The sequence below is a fragment of the Dendropsophus ebraccatus genome, chromosome 11, assembly GCF_027789765.1.
Source record: "Dendropsophus ebraccatus isolate aDenEbr1 chromosome 11, aDenEbr1.pat, whole genome shotgun sequence".
NCBI classification, from domain to species: domain Eukaryota; kingdom Metazoa; phylum Chordata; class Amphibia; order Anura; family Hylidae; genus Dendropsophus; species Dendropsophus ebraccatus.
The window spans coordinates 63,810,110-63,825,855 of record NC_091464.1 but is presented as its reverse complement, the minus strand read 5'-3'; the positions used below and the strand labels follow the sequence as shown (position 1 = coordinate 63,825,855).

Here is a 15,746-nt window from a genome sequence, read left to right as displayed (position 1 = left end):
TATGGTACATGATGGTAGGAGTGGGACCATAAGTTTCTATACCTCTAATACCAAGCATCCCTAAAGGATATTTATATAATAACCTGATTTTGGAGAATTATTATTATTATATATGCAATTCCTCCAGCCTGGCATTCCATTCTTGTTGTTCCTGCCATGAGATGCTTTTAACCTATAAAAATTAAAGGTCATTAAAAAGCCATTTATTGTCCTAGTATGGTGACTCCCAGAACTACCCTCCATAGCCCTATGGGAGTCCTCCGCCGATTCCAGAAGCACACATCTATAATTCATACGGTGCTTGTGCTATGTTTAACTAACACACCACACATGCTGGGTCCCCTGTATGACAATACTGCCTGCCATCACTATGATGGATGACCTGGTCTTTAGCCTGTGACCTGACACCAGTTACAGGTGAAGAGATCAGGGACAGGGATCTATACGACCATTGCCTGTCATCAGTCTTACTCAGAGAAAATCTTTAAAGCTATTTGCCAACACTTCTGTAGGATGGACTGGAGAGGGGTAACTTTATGCCGACCCTTTTCTGCACAAAGTTTCCCCTTCTCCCCTGAGTCCACGCTGGGACTCGTATGTCTCTGATGAACTCTGACTCACGGTCATGCACTTAGCATTCCCCAGGTCTGCTTCACAATGGACTTCACATCCCCAGGGGGACACGGCTACATTGACGATGACTTTGTTAGAAGCAAAATATCTTGTTAATCTGAATGTTAGTGATAAAGCAGATGTCAATGGTAAGCATTGTGGAGGGGCCCAGGCTCTGGAGGTCTAGTTTAATGCATACTACCTGAATACATACATAGGTTTTGTGCAGTCTCTTTTGGAAGAAGGTTACCTATTTGTTGCTGAGTTGCCTTCAAGGTGGCTGGTCGTCGTAAGAAGGTTCAGAAACCCGAGGCTAGTAAGGGGTCCAGATCCGCCAAGACAGGGATCTAGGGATCCAATTAAAAAAAAATTACATATACAAGATAGAGATAAATGGATCAACGCTAAGGTAATGGTGCACTCACAGGTCCAGCATTAAAGGGATAATCCAGGGATTTTTTTTCTCTCTTAAAGCAACTTGTGTCAGCAAGTTATACAGATTTGTCATTTACTTCTATTTAAAATTCTCAAGTCTTCCAGTACTTATTAGCTGCTGTATGTCCTGCAAGAAGTGGTGTTTTCTTTCCAGTCTGACACAGTGCTCTCTGTTGCCACCTCTGTCCATGCAAAAACTTTGAGGGTATGTTCACACTAAGTAAATCAGGCGGAATTCCACGGTGGGACTCTCCGCCACGGACATGTCACTTCTTTGAACGAAGAGTAACGGCAGCGGCGGCAGCAGAGGAGCACGCACTCTCCCATAGATGGGCTATGGCACATTGAGACAGGCAGAATTCCGCCTAGTTTACTCAGTGTGAACATACCCTAATATGGGTTAAATGTAATTTATGATACAGTGTTACCTCCATCCTCAAACACCTTAATGCTCTAACAATTCAGTTCTTGAACCACAATTTCTCCTCTGTTTAGAGTGGTGAATCCCTTCATTATGAAGAGATTTCCTGCTCCTCTAAATGGGATTTCCCAGCCAGAAGCAGAAAACTTCTCCCCTGGAGGAGGCCCTGTCCTGTCTGTGCTGCTGTATTGGCACAAAATCACCTCCTAACCCCCAGGAGGAGAAGAACACCTAAATAATGGGTGTTATGCTCCTCTTTGGAAAGGATTCACTTACTCTTCCTGGCTCCTGTCTGTGTATTCATGTGCACAGCAGCCTCTACTGATGGCCACATGATTGTCACTCCAGGCTGCTGTGCACCAGAATAGATAGACAGGAGCCAGGAAGAGTAAGTGAATCCTTTCCAAAGAGGAGCATAACACACATCAATGCACTGCTACTTACTGTACGCCCAGATGAGGTAAGCAGTGATGCTGTTGCATCACTACATAACTCTTTACACTCTGTGGGTGAGGCTCTCTGCACCTGAGCCATGGAGGATAAAAAACAATTAAATGTATATCCATGATTTTCTATGGAAAAACTCTGCTTGGTTCTCAAACTGCTCTGGAAGATCCCTCTAGAACAGATTAAGTTGGAGAACAGAGGTATGACTGTACTGGTATGTTCTTAGGAGGCAGAAGCCCCCTTTCCCTTTTTAGTAAAAATCGTTCTATTGGAGTTATAGTGACTAACAACTATCAGAGAATTAAATTTTGTGTAAGCGTAAGGACATGACCATAGTGGTGTGTGTGTGTGTGTGTGTGTGTGTGTATGTGCGTCTGGAGGGAAGGGGGTGGTCACAGGTTTTTGCATTTTGCATAGAAGCGGCTAGAGATTCGGGGTCCTTTGTGATGCTTTCCAAAGTCTTTTCGGTTCTAGCTAAAAGGAGCAGGTAATGAGGGTAGACTAGGGGGTCTATGAGGTTGGAAACATGGAGACAACTTTTGGGGTCTGAGCAGACTCTTTGTGATAGATGGGGGCCATCAGTAGAGTTTGTGGGGAAAGAGGACCATGAGCTTCATTCTGGGCCATAGGCTGTATCCATGTTTTCCAGAACTCTCTAGGACTGCATTCAACTTCTCTCAGCCACTGGTAATCAAATGCCAAACGATTGGACTTGAGCATGGTTGAGTTGCGTTCAACTCCAATATCCCCTAATTAGAACGTATTACAGAAATATACACTTGCCCCAATACTTAAGATAATATACAGCAAAGGGCGGTGCACTTTAAAGGGGTATTCACATCTGATTGCTGAGGGTTCGACATGCAAGACCCCCACCAATCCCAAGAATTTAGCGTATTGTCCATTCTCCTCAATAATCCAAGATGTTACCTTAATAGATGATATTACATATTAGTAGAAGTGAAGAATGGGCCATGCCAGGCTCTCTGCCACTCCTTGTCTTATGTTACGTGACCTATTCTGTATCTGGTGGTCAGTTTATTACTACCTGTAAGTAACACACCGCTGTATCGCTGTACAACATAACACAATTTAATTCTATAATCACGTACAGTCTGAAGTCCAGATCCCGCTCACACGTGCGGAGATTAATTCCGCCACCTCCCAAGAGGCTGTACATTTAGCAGAATAAATCCTTGATTTGGATAATTCTTTTCAGCTGTATCTGATAACCGGCTCCATCTTTCATAATTAATTTGCATTTCCCACATTTATCACCCTGATGTCAAATCAGAAAAAAATTATACGGGAATGAGTCCACATTTCTTTTTTTTGTGTGAATCCGTCTGCTATTAACTTCCATGATAACTCACAGTACTTTAACCCTTTCTTGTCACAACACTTTTTGGTGGTTTCTATTATGAGGGAGACCTGTAGTTTTCAGTATCATTTCAGATAGAAATGACTTTTTGATGACTTTTATTCGTTTTTGTTTTTTGAGAAGGGAAATTTACTTGGAGTGATAAGCTGGAAGGCCTAGGGGTCTTTACTAAGCTTCCTAACAGGGGTCCCCTTCTGATTTGCCACCTAGATGCCATGGTTACTATTGCTCTTGGCATATAGGAGGTTAAACGTATGGGATCAAAACTATGTCTTATCCCAGCAACAGCAGCAGGGGTGTTGCTAGCAGACGACTGCCACCCCTGACTTCAGGACTCTATTATGCAGAGATACACTGTTATATACAGGGTGGTCAAAAAGTAGGTGGACAGTATGTGTAATAGGGTTATGAAGGGGGAGATTTCTCAAACATGGTGTAAAGTGAAACAGGCCCAGTTGCCCCTAGCAACCAATCAGATTCCACTTTTCATTCCTCACAGACTCTTTGGAAAATGAAAGGTGGAATCTAATTGGTTGCTAGGGGCAACTGAGCCAGTTTCACTTTACACCATGTTTGATAAATCTCCCCCTTCATAACCCTATTACACATATTGTCCACCTGTGGTGTCCCACTACGGATCTTTTTATCTCTCCTGTGCACCTCTCAAAAAGCTCCTTCCTTCAGGTTAAGTGGTGATGAAGGGTAAGTTTTGCCACTAGATGTCAGTATCTTTTATGTGTCTATGTATTGCACAGCTGAGGAAGGTAAAGAGTTACTGTTTTATATGTATGCCATGTGTTATTGTGGACCAATAGGAGGTGCTTTCTACTTCTAAACTATCTCTTTCCCTCTTTCTTATGCCCACACTCATTCCCACCGCTCACAGCAAGGCATACAGAGGCCCCTGTAGGAAGTAGTTGCATGGTGGAGGAAGTGCAGTTCAGTCTTATCCAGATTCTCGTGGGAGAAAGAGACACGAAGCAAACATCCCTGCTGTACCTGTACCTGTACTTCCTGGGTCGCCTAGAGGCGTTCAGCGCGGCGGCCCCGCTCTGAACTGCCGCGGTCCCGGGTGCTGCATGTAGCCCGGGACCGTGGCTATTAGTGGGGACGGTCCGATCGCCATGCCTGCTAATTAAGTAAAGAAAACAGCACTATCTGAACCCAGAAAGGATAATGAAGAAATATAGGATTTAAAGTCACACTCCATAAAGAAGTGAAGACAGTATAGTTAAAATTTCAGGTTCTCTCTCTTTTCATCTTCCTGCCACAGTTCCTTCAGTTCCATGCTCTTCCATCAATTAGATAAGGTACCTGCTTAACCCCTAGGCGACCTAAGACGTACCGGTACGTCCTGGAAGTCTGTCCCCAGACGACCCTGGACGTACCAGTACGTCCTGAGCTATGAAGCGCGGCGGAGCACGCTTCATAGCAGGTGGGGGCCACCTCACCGTTAATGACACGCTGCAGCGATCGCGCTGCAGCGTGACATTAACTCCTTAAAGGCCGCGGCGTTTAAGTGTAAGTGACAGGGGGAGTCCCCTGTCACTTACTGATCGGGACCCCCGCAGTGTGACTGCAGGGGTCCTGATCGGTAAAACTGACCGCCGGAGATCTCTCACCTGCCTCCGTGCGGTCCGATCGGCGCTCTGTTCTCTGAGCCTGCACAAGCAGGCTCAATGAGCAGAGTGCCGATAACACTGATCAATGCTATGCCTATGGCATAGCAATGATCAGTGTAAAAATCAAAGTACTGTATGTAAAAGTCCCCCAAAGTCCCCCAAATGTATATAAAAAAAAAGTTAAAAACACCAACACACAACCCCAAAACCCCTCCTCCAATAAAAGTCTAAATCACCCCCATTTCCCATTATATAAGTAAAACATATAAAAATAAATAAACATATAATATACCGTAGCGTGCATAATTGTCTGATCTATTAAAATATAACAAGCGTCATTGCGAACAGTGAACGACGTACACGAAAAGAGGGGAAAAAGTGCGCGGATTACCGATTTTATGTTACATTATATATAAAAAAAAATAATAAAAAGTGATCAAAACGTCCGATCTTCACAAATATGGTATTAATAAAAACTAGAGATCATGGCGGAAAAAATTACACCCCATACAGCCCCATAGGTAAAAAAATAAAACCGTTATAAGCGTCACAATAGGCCCATTTTATTAATATTTAATTGCCAAAAAAAAGGATTTCATTAAAAAAAAAATATATAACATTAGAGAATCTGTGTAACCTGCATATGGTTGTGTTCGGGCTGACCTATAGAATAATTGTATCATGTCGCTGTTACCATATAGTGTATTACGTAGACACAGGAACCCCCCAAATGTTACCATATTAAATTCTTTTTTATGATTTCACCTATTTATATCTTCATAAATAATATATTTGGGGTTCCGTCATACATGTTATGGTAGAATGAAAGACGCCATTACAAAGTACAACTATTCCTGTAACAAATAAGCCAGTACATTGCCTTGTAGATAGAAAACTGATAGTGCTAGAGCTCTTAGAAGGGGAGGAGGGAAAAACTAAAGCGCAAAGATCAAAATTTGCACGGTCCACTGGGTCATTTTGGGCCTGGTCCTCAAAGGGTTAAAGGGGTTGTTCACCAATTATTTTTTTTTTCAGATCAACTGGTGCCAGAAAGTGCTAGAGATTTGTCATTTACTTCTATTAAAAAACCTTAAGTCTTCCAGTACTTATCAGCTGCTGTATGTCCTGTAGGAAGTGGTATTCTTTCCAGTCTGGAGAACAGGAGAGGTTTTTATTTATGGGGATTTGCTACTGCTCTGAACAGTTCCTGACATGGAAAGAGTGGCAGCAGAGAGCATTGAGTCAGACTGGAGAGAACACACCACTTATACAGCAACTGATAAGTACTGGAAGACTAATAAAAGTAAATGACAAATTTTTGGCACTTTCTGGCACCAGTTGATTAAAAAGTAGAAAAAAAAATGGTGAACAACCCCTTTAAGGACTACCCTATATACAATGTACTAACATAGTCTCAGGCATGACCCCTCAAGACTCTCATATGGATCTGTGCTGATAATTATGCACATGGTGTGAAATTCTTATGAAGAACTAAAGCTCTATTGGAATTTGGTCCAAAGAATATGGTATACATGTATCTATATATGGATCTGTCTGAAAGGAGGTTGCCATTTCTATTACAAAGTCATGTGACCATACAAATCCTAACTAAGGTGTACGACAAATTTCAAACTATTATAGATTTGAATAACGTTTTGGACGAATCCTTTAGGCCTCCTGAGCACATTCACCACATTCACATTGTTTCTGTGGTCAGCAAAGCCACGGATCAATGTGACTTTTCCCAGTACATGTGTCAAGCATAATGGCCCATCTGTAGATGAGAGCTATGTGGGATCTTTGGATAGATCTCTATGCTGAGGGGAGAGATGCCCTGGTCCAGGTATGGGTAAGTGCTGCTCTGTGACTGAACCAATGACAGAAAGAAAAATGAGACTCATTCATCAGTAATGTGAGACAGCGACGGAGCAACATTATTAATAGATGTTCAATAAAGGATGACGTTACAGAGAGATGGCTTCAGCTGTCTATGGACTGTGTGTAGTATTTTCTTCTGGCTGCCCGTAATATGTAAAAATACATATGTCAGACATACAAATTAAAGGGACATTTCATGCAAAGCTCATATCAGAATGACGGCTAAATACAGATACAACAAGTCATCTCTGCTGTCCCTTACCGCCAGTTAGTCATGTGACCTTTGTGTTTTGATTTCAAATTTCTATATAAATGACATTAACAAATTCAAAAGTTTCCTGTAACCAATGACAACCAATCAGTTCTGGAACCATAAAAACATAATTTGTGGGTGCTCTCTCTGTAGAAGCGTTAGGGTACGTTCACACGTACCGGATCCGCAGCAGATTTAATCTAAATAACTGAACACAGCATCAAATCTGCTGCGGATCCTGTACGTGCGAATGCACCCTAAAGCAGAATTGTCCTGTGTAACACAGGACATTCCAACAGAGAAAAGAACGAGTGGGTCTGTCATGTTACTGAAATTATTGGGTGCTAATATTTCTGCTGCATTCAAGCCCTTATGTGGGAGGGGGCTTTTACCAAATTTAAAGGGGTTACTTTACACCATAAAATAATGAAGTATGGGCTCAGGCTGGCAAAAAGAAGAAGTTATACTCACCCAACCCACCCACCCACCCAAATCCATCTGCACATCCTCTCCGAAGATGTCCAGTCCAAGCTCTGCAGCAATTCCTGATATTGCTTTGACACGTTTGCCCATCCATTTACCTGGCGGGTCACCTCTGTGGCTAATGATTGGCTAAACAGGCATCCCCTGTGAGTCGAAGCAAAATCAGGAACAGACTGGATATCAGAATGGGCAAACAGAGGGGTAGTTGGGGTAGTTGAGAAGGACATTTTAAGGCCAGATAAACCCTTTGACCCAGCCCTGGCTGCACTGCACATAGAAAATAGATGAAATACTTGCCTATGAAAACAGGTACAGATGATGGTTCACAAATATTTAAACTTATGAACTTGACAGCAAAACATCATGGAAACATTATGGAAAAGCTCCAATGTAAATCAGAATTGCAGTCACTCATCCAGCTTTCTTGGTCTTCTAACAGGAAAAAAAATGACCTGATCACAAGAGAAAAGCATTCTTCCAGAAATAGTGATGCTCATTAGGACATAGGGGGCCTCTACACTATCCTGACAGAGTACACTCCTAACTAGGCAGGGCCCCCAAGACAGCCCCTATACCTCTCCAAAGTCAAGCTACACTTCTTTGCTCATTGTCACTTCAAGTCACTACCTCAATCACTTCTATTTCCGGTAAGTTGCAGTACTGTATTGCACTGAAGTTCTCAAGTAGAGTTGTTACTTATTTAAGAGTTAGACTTTGTGCTCTTTTTTCCACCGCACATGCACCTGCACCCACACATTGTGGTAACGTGGTGTCCCACCACAGGTGTTTTTTTTTTTTTTAATCTCTCCTTTGCGCCTGTCAAAAAGCTTCCTCTTTTCAGGTTAAGTGGTGATGAAGGGTACTTTACATTTTCATCACTAGATGTTAGCATTTTTTTTATTCCTATGTAGGAATCTAAGAAGGTCATGGGTTAATGTTTTTATGTATTTTTATTGGACAATATGAGGTGCTCTCTGCTTCTAACCTATTATCTTGCTTCTTTCTTATGCACACACTCATCCCCACCACTCACAGGGAAGTTTATTTAGGCCCCTGTAGGAGGAGACACTGGGGGAGGGAGTGCACAGGGAGTTCTTACCAGATTCTTAGAGAGGGAAGACGCAAAACCTTCTGTTCCTGCTGTAGTTAATCCAGGGCCTGGCTGCTGCCAGGACCCCTGACAGGGACAAAGAGAAGTTCAGTCTAGACACGAGTTTGTACAGATGCAGCTCGAGACAAGAATTTATTTAACCACTACTACTACGTTCAGTATGCTGTGCTAAGCACCTTAAAGAGAGAGGAGTCTAGGAACACAGCTACAAAGCGCTGGGCAGTACCCTGAAACATAAGGAATTAGCCTGGATAGGACAACGCTACTGTAAAGAAGGTCTACATATCCTATCTCACAGTGCAGGTAACTGGGACACCCCCAGATACTTATCTATCCCGGGCCAGTTAACAGGGCTGCCTTTGGTGCGTCTGACAGGCCAGCGTGCGCCCCAGCTCATAACACTATGTTTTCCAATTTTAAATAACTCCTTTATTTGAAAGAGAACCTGTCATCACTTTCCTGCAATTTGAACCACCAATCATCAAAAGCTGTTTGGGTATATAGATACAATCAAGTCTGGTGGGGTGGGGAGAAGTCAAAGGTGACCATGCTGATGACTGGTGGTTCAGGCAGCATGAAAATGATGACAAGTTCTCTTTAATATGATATAATATAAAGAACAATGCAAACATAAAAAAAACTTATTATCTCCAACAAAAGAAAAAAACTAAATACAGTGGTACCTTGATTTAAGAGTAACTTGGATTGAGAGCGCTTTGCAAGAAGAGCTTACAGTTTTTCAAAATTGTGACTTGGTTTAAGAGCATTGCTTTGGTTTAAGAGCTCCCTGTACTGGGTGGGAGGGGAGTGGAGGAGGGGCATGGTCTGCATAGTGTTGTCTACAGCCCTGTACTCTGACCCAGGAAGTTTCCCTCACCTTCCATGCTCCCTGCAGCCTCTATCAGCGCTTGTGTTTCCCAACCTCTCTATTCTTGCTATAATGTTCCTGCACTCGCACTCAGCTTTACACACTGCTGCTATAATGTGCCTGCACTCACACTCAGCTACACACTGCTGCTATAATGTGCCTGCACTCACACTCAGCTATATACACTGCTGCTATAATGTTCCTGCACTTACACTCAGCCATTTAGGCTGCTGTATAGAAAAGTTTCTGTCACTGTTCTCCTGAACAGCTCTGTGATGCTCACTTCCTGATTGGTCCGTGCTGAACAACCCCCCCCCCTTCCCTTCCCCATTGCTGTCATGTGACCACACAGACCTCTGACAGCAGCCCTGCTTCTCTATTCTAGCCTGTTGTACTACGCTACTGCATTATGGGGATCTGCAGTTCCATCCTGTATCTACAAACTGCTACTGATTTTTCAGGTTTATGCAGTTACTGTACATTATACACCACATGCTGATTGTTATACTGTACAGTAACTTATAATATCTCATATTCTGGTGTTTATAAATGTTTGTTTCATCTGTTTTACATGTTATTCAGAATAATAAATCATTATTTTTGGGGTGTGAAACCAATTGTCTGGATATTAGTGATTTTTTTTATGGGGCAACTTGCTTTGGTATAAGAGTGGATTTGGATTACTAGCACGGTCCCTGAACAGATTATGCCCGTAATCCAAGGCACCACTGTACAAGCGTAAAGCAGTTTTGATAAATTTAAACATAGACTTCCAAAAATGAGTGGGTTTTTGTTTTTTTGTTTTTTTAATTTTAACACACATATATCAAATTTTATAGGTGTGTACCTAGTGTTAGTGGGAAGATGACTGCTGCCCATGGTTGATGTAGCTGGGGTGGAGGATTCACAATGCCCAACCACTGACTTCTGTATAATAATACATCTTCCACGTTGTAGCCCTCATTTATTTTATAGGATCTCCCAATGATCATAACAATCACACAAAAAAAAATCTAAATTTGAAAATGGATAATCCCTTTAAATGACTAGTGAGTGGATTTCATTATCAGATATTTGTTACCCGACCTTCTGTATGATTCGCCCAATAACCCTCAGCTAGAATCCTTTACAGGATAATACATATAAAAAAGATTAGACCTGCCGTCTAGTACCGAAGTTTAAAATAAGAGAAGTGTATGGCGTTGTGATTAACCCCTGCACTGCCGGCGATTATCATGTGAAGCGTTCGTGGAGACGTCCTATATTTTTTATCTGCTGGCAGACCTTTCCTTCTTTTCTTATATTAATCAATGGGTGTGCGCCGCTATTCAAGCCAGTTCCTCTTCTAGGAAGCAATTATTCAGAGGTGTGGTTCATTTCAGGCATTTAATCTGGGCTGAATGGGAGTTGTGTTACCCATTTCTGTGCAGAGTTCAGTGATCGCAGGCAGCTGGTCAGTGGAGAGTAACAATGACCATGAGGGAGGAATGGGGGCAAGTGCTTTTCTGCAGATGCCTGCATCCCTCTACCATTGACCTGTGTTATTTTCCCCTTCCCAGGGTGCATTACCACTCCCAACAGGGGACCGGCTTTTTTTAACTGCTTCCATTGTCAGGAGAGGGACTGACAACCTGATGGTTTATTCTATCTTAGCTTAATAACATTTGGTCCCGGCAGATAGGCCCCACATGGGTACAAGGCCTGCACCAATATGTAGACGGCTCCCGGAGGCAAAACATCACAACAGATTCCTGGTTTTCTGGACAGATGAAGGACGATCCCGCCTGTTCTCTTGCAGCTGTATGGCTGTGCATTCATATAGACTGTGAACCCATTGTCTGTGGGGATTCATTGAGCTTATTATAGTGCCTAGATGCCTTGCTTTAGTTTCAGGACCTTGTTGTTGGAATCCTATCACATAGAGAATAACGTTTTTCACCTTTTTTTAGATGACTTAGTGTACATCGTTTGACTGTGTACAAATGCTTACCTTTTAACAAAGTCTGATACTAAACAATGGAAGTACATTACAGTGGTGCCTTGGATTACGAGCATAATCTGTTATTACCTCCACAGTCCTGTCCCCTGATGTAAGCCCCAGCCTGAAGTGGATCTGCTATGATTTGGAAGGTGAGGGAGACTTCCTGGGTCAGAGTACAGGGCTGTAGACCACGCTATGCAGACCATGCCCCTCCTCCACTCGCGCTCCCAACCAGTACAGGGAGCTCTTAAACCAAAGCAATGCTCTTAAACCAAGTCACAATTTTGAAAAACTGTGAGCTCTTCTTTTAAAACGCTCTTAAACCAAGGTACCACTGTACATAGCCTATAGCCCATGGCTATATACATGTTTTCCCAGACTCTCTAGGGCTACATCCAAATTTTTCAGCCACCAGTATTCAAATGCCGAACAACTGGACTGTAATTGTGCTAATCTCTAATAGTTACTTGTACTCTGTCTGGTCCACTATCACCCACAACACCTGTGCACACCCCTTATTGGTCAGAGTTACTGGTGGCTCTGCAAGTATATTAGTCAGTAGGAGGCAATAAAGAAAAATTAAGAGCTTTAGGTCCATGTTGGTTATAATCAGGAAAGGGGCCCAGTTTCTTGCCCAGTCTGGACTAAAGCACTTGGTACCATAGTCCTACACCAGGGACCTAAGAAAAAGTTGGTTTTAATCTTTTTACTCTTTTACTGTGTTTTTTTTTTTACATATTTTTTATATTTATTAACTGGAAGATGAAATTAGGTCACCCTTAGGTCAGCGCTGCCGAAAGACCTGCAACAGTTCAAAACAGCTAAAAAGTTTTAAATATTTATTAAACTATGCACAATTTACGCATTTCAAGGATCAAGTCCTATTACAAGGAACGATTATCGTTTAAAAATTTGCTATAACGATCGAAAATGAGCGATTATGTGTCCGTGTAATAACTCCCAATAATCAAAGGGCGAACGAAAAATCGTTCATTTTTGTTTTCAACGTGTTGAAAAATTATTGTTGGTAGTTTGCCGATCGTTCACATATCTGTTTGTGTAATAAGTCGTTCGCCGATAAAACATGTGGTGTTTTCCCTAGCGATTGATCAATATAGCAAATCTTTAAACGATAATTGCTACGTATAATATGGGCTTTACTCTGGACATACGGGACAAAAGCTAAGTCACATCAATGAATCTGGTACGCTAACAAATGGGCTTCTCTGGCCATGAAGAGGCTACTTAACATCTAGATGAGCAGCGTCTGATAACATTCCATTGAGGGGACGCCATATGCAGCTCCATTAGGTTGTCATCTGGCACCAGATGACATCTTATGAAATTCGGCTCCACTGCTGTTTCCAGAATGGGACTACAGGATGAATAGGGGTAGGCGGAGGTTTGGCTGAATAGAGTGAGGTCCAGCGAGAGTTATAAGTCCGGGAAATCCATGTTGCCTAGTATTTGCCCGCCCATTACATGTTAAGATGTCAAATAAGCTTGGAGGCCCTTCTTTCTGACCTGCATAGCTACCCCCCAATAGAAGATTTACTGCTCTCTGACCCAGGATTGGGCCTGTTACATCAATCTGGGTCCCAGGTCATGGAGTAGTAAATCTTGCTTTACGAGGCTCCTCTGTCATGTCAGACTTGGACTCCTAGTTTCTTTGACAGAAGACATGCAGTGGGCAGGCAGATACACTTGTGAGAATTTAAAGCCCTCTTATGCGCTCCTTTACTCAACCTCCCCTCCCTCTTTTACCATCCCCATTGTTCCCTCACTCACCCACACATTACCAGGCCCCATTCAACTAAGGGGAATAAGAATAAGAGGACGATTCTGCTTTTAATCATGTATTGTGGAGAAGAAATGCAAAACGTGAGCTGGAATGTACGGCTTTTGTTGGGAACAAACATTACAACATCAGGAAGGAAGAAAAGTTCAAAGGCAATAACCTCAAAATATCTGGGTAGGTAATGTCTACCTATCAATCTTTACCCATTGGAGATCTAGCACATAGATGTGATCCATAGCTGTCTATGTAAAAAAAAAAAAATTTTGTTACTTTTGTGACTTTTTTTTTTATATATACAGTATATACATATATAATATCTATAGTCTACCTTCTAGAAAACACTTTGAACATATGGATATGATTTACCCTTTGAAGAGTACCCATCATTTGAAAACACTTCTGACATGTTATAGCAACATGTCAGAGGTTTGTATCAGTAGGGGCCCCTATTGTTTCTGCTTATGGAGACGACCAGAGAGTTTTAAAGGCATGCTGGGAAAAGATATGCAAATTAGCTCTCTAGCGCCACCTGGAGTACCAGACACAGCCACTGCAAAATGTATGGTGCAAAATTTATGGCGCTGTTTCTTGTAAAATAATCTTTGTATAGTATCAGTAAAACAGAGGCTACATTCAAATTCAAGCCCCCACTGCCCCCGCTGTGGGACCTGCAGATTTTCCACAGCATCAAATCTACACCATCAAATCTGCTGCGGATCTGCAGCAGATTTTACAGTGTGGATTTGATGCTGTGTTCATTCATTTAGTCTAGTCGGATCCGCAGCAGAAAATCCACTGCGTTGCGGTCCGTGTGAAACTACCCTAAGAAAGATTCAGTCTCGGACATGATGTTAGGGGCACAGGTGTTTTGTACTAGTGCATGGGAAAGAGCTATATAACTAGGGGCCATCAGTATAAGGCCAGGTTCACACTAAGTAAAAAACACGGCCGTATGTCATAACAACGGCCGTATTTGCACAAACAACTGCCGTTATTTGCAAAATATGGCCATGTTTTTTACGTAGTGTGAACATAGCCTAAAGATGGAATGGAAAGCCAAATTCATAGTTTGTCTGATGGGCACTGTATAGAGGGAAGAGAGAAGATGAGCCAGGTCTGATTCTTGTTTGCGGACGTGGACGGCCAAAGATCAGGTCAAGTTAAGAAATGAGAAGATTAGAGATGGATTGATAGTCATCAGCTCAGGACAGGTGCGGGGATGTTTTTTTGGTAATGCGTGACAAAAGAATATAGAAAATTATTAGAAGAAAGAGGAAAACAATGCAGTCCCTTCATTCATTTGACCCGTTGACATGACCGTGGCCGGCCCCCCATCAATGGATAGGCCATCAAAATTCTCAAAAATCCTTTAACATTCCAACACCATCAGGATAATGGTGAAACACCCTGCTTTGGTTTATGTCAAATTTGAAGACACCTAATAGGTTCGCATTTACATATGTAAAGTATTCTGGACAACCTTTCCCTATAATCGGAGAATTCAGGGCGACTTCTCCTCACCGCTAATTACCCATAGGTGCGACGCTTTCTTTAAATTCCGCAGATACATTCTCATAAAAATGTCAGAATCTCCCATGTTTTTATTTTTCTCTCTAATTTTCATATCAGAGCGCTAATTTATTGATTGAAAAAAGTCAGCGCCGAATCTAGAAGTCGCCAGTGTGTGAAAGGTCATCGATAATTACTTGGCGAGGCGTCGAGGAAGTATCAAATTATACCAGCCATAATGTAATCACATTAACAAACCTGCTAGTTATATTGTTCTCATTAGGTATACTTGGGCTCCTGCTCAAACGCCTCAGGTGGAAAAGTATCCAAACAATGCTGCAGCTTCATCTGTACTTTGTGGTAGAGAAGAAGAAGCGGCCCCGTGTCTGGGACTCCGGGGTTATACATGCCACCTTAAAAGTTAAGGAGGAATTTTTAACTGAAGTTAATTGGAGATTTTGCGGCTACGGTTTATATTCGGCATTTAGCCGCTAACAAGAGGAATGTAGGAATTTTGTTTCATGTGCATCATTATCCTGAGCTATTAAAAGATCCAATATTTCGTCCTGTTGGTGTTTGTTTGGTACAAATATGTGTAAAAGGTGGTCGGGAAGTAGTTAAAGGGGGGCTCTGGTTACTGACAATCAAGGCATATTTAGGAAATAATTGTAGATTATTGGTGTGGTTGAAGAGTGAAGACAACTACTGTTTATGTTATTAGATTATATGGACATTTGGGGGTATATGATATCTGAATACCCTTTAAAGGGGTACTCCAGAGGAAAAATGTTTTTAAATACAGGTTTACAATTACTTCTATTTAAAGATCTTAAGTCTTCCAGTACTTATGAGCTGCTGTATGTCCTGCATGAAGTGGTGTATTGCTTCCAGTCTGACACAGTGCTCTCTGCTGCCACCTCTGTCCGTGTCAGGATTTTCTATGAAGA

The 15,746-nt window shown here is 42.1% G+C and overlaps 1 long non-coding RNA gene across 1 annotated transcript in view; it reads left to right on the top strand.

The window, feature by feature from the left end:
* Positions 1-3,860: 3,860 nt before the first annotated feature.
* Positions 3,861-15,746, top strand: part of LOC138768015 (uncharacterized) — a 28,639-nt gene continuing 16,753 nt past the window's right edge. Inside the window, exons 1-2 of the long non-coding RNA XR_011358913.1 lie at positions 3,861-3,998; positions 7,972-8,179. This is a non-coding gene — a long non-coding RNA (uncharacterized lncRNA). The remainder of the gene's footprint in view (positions 3,999-7,971; positions 8,180-15,746) is intronic.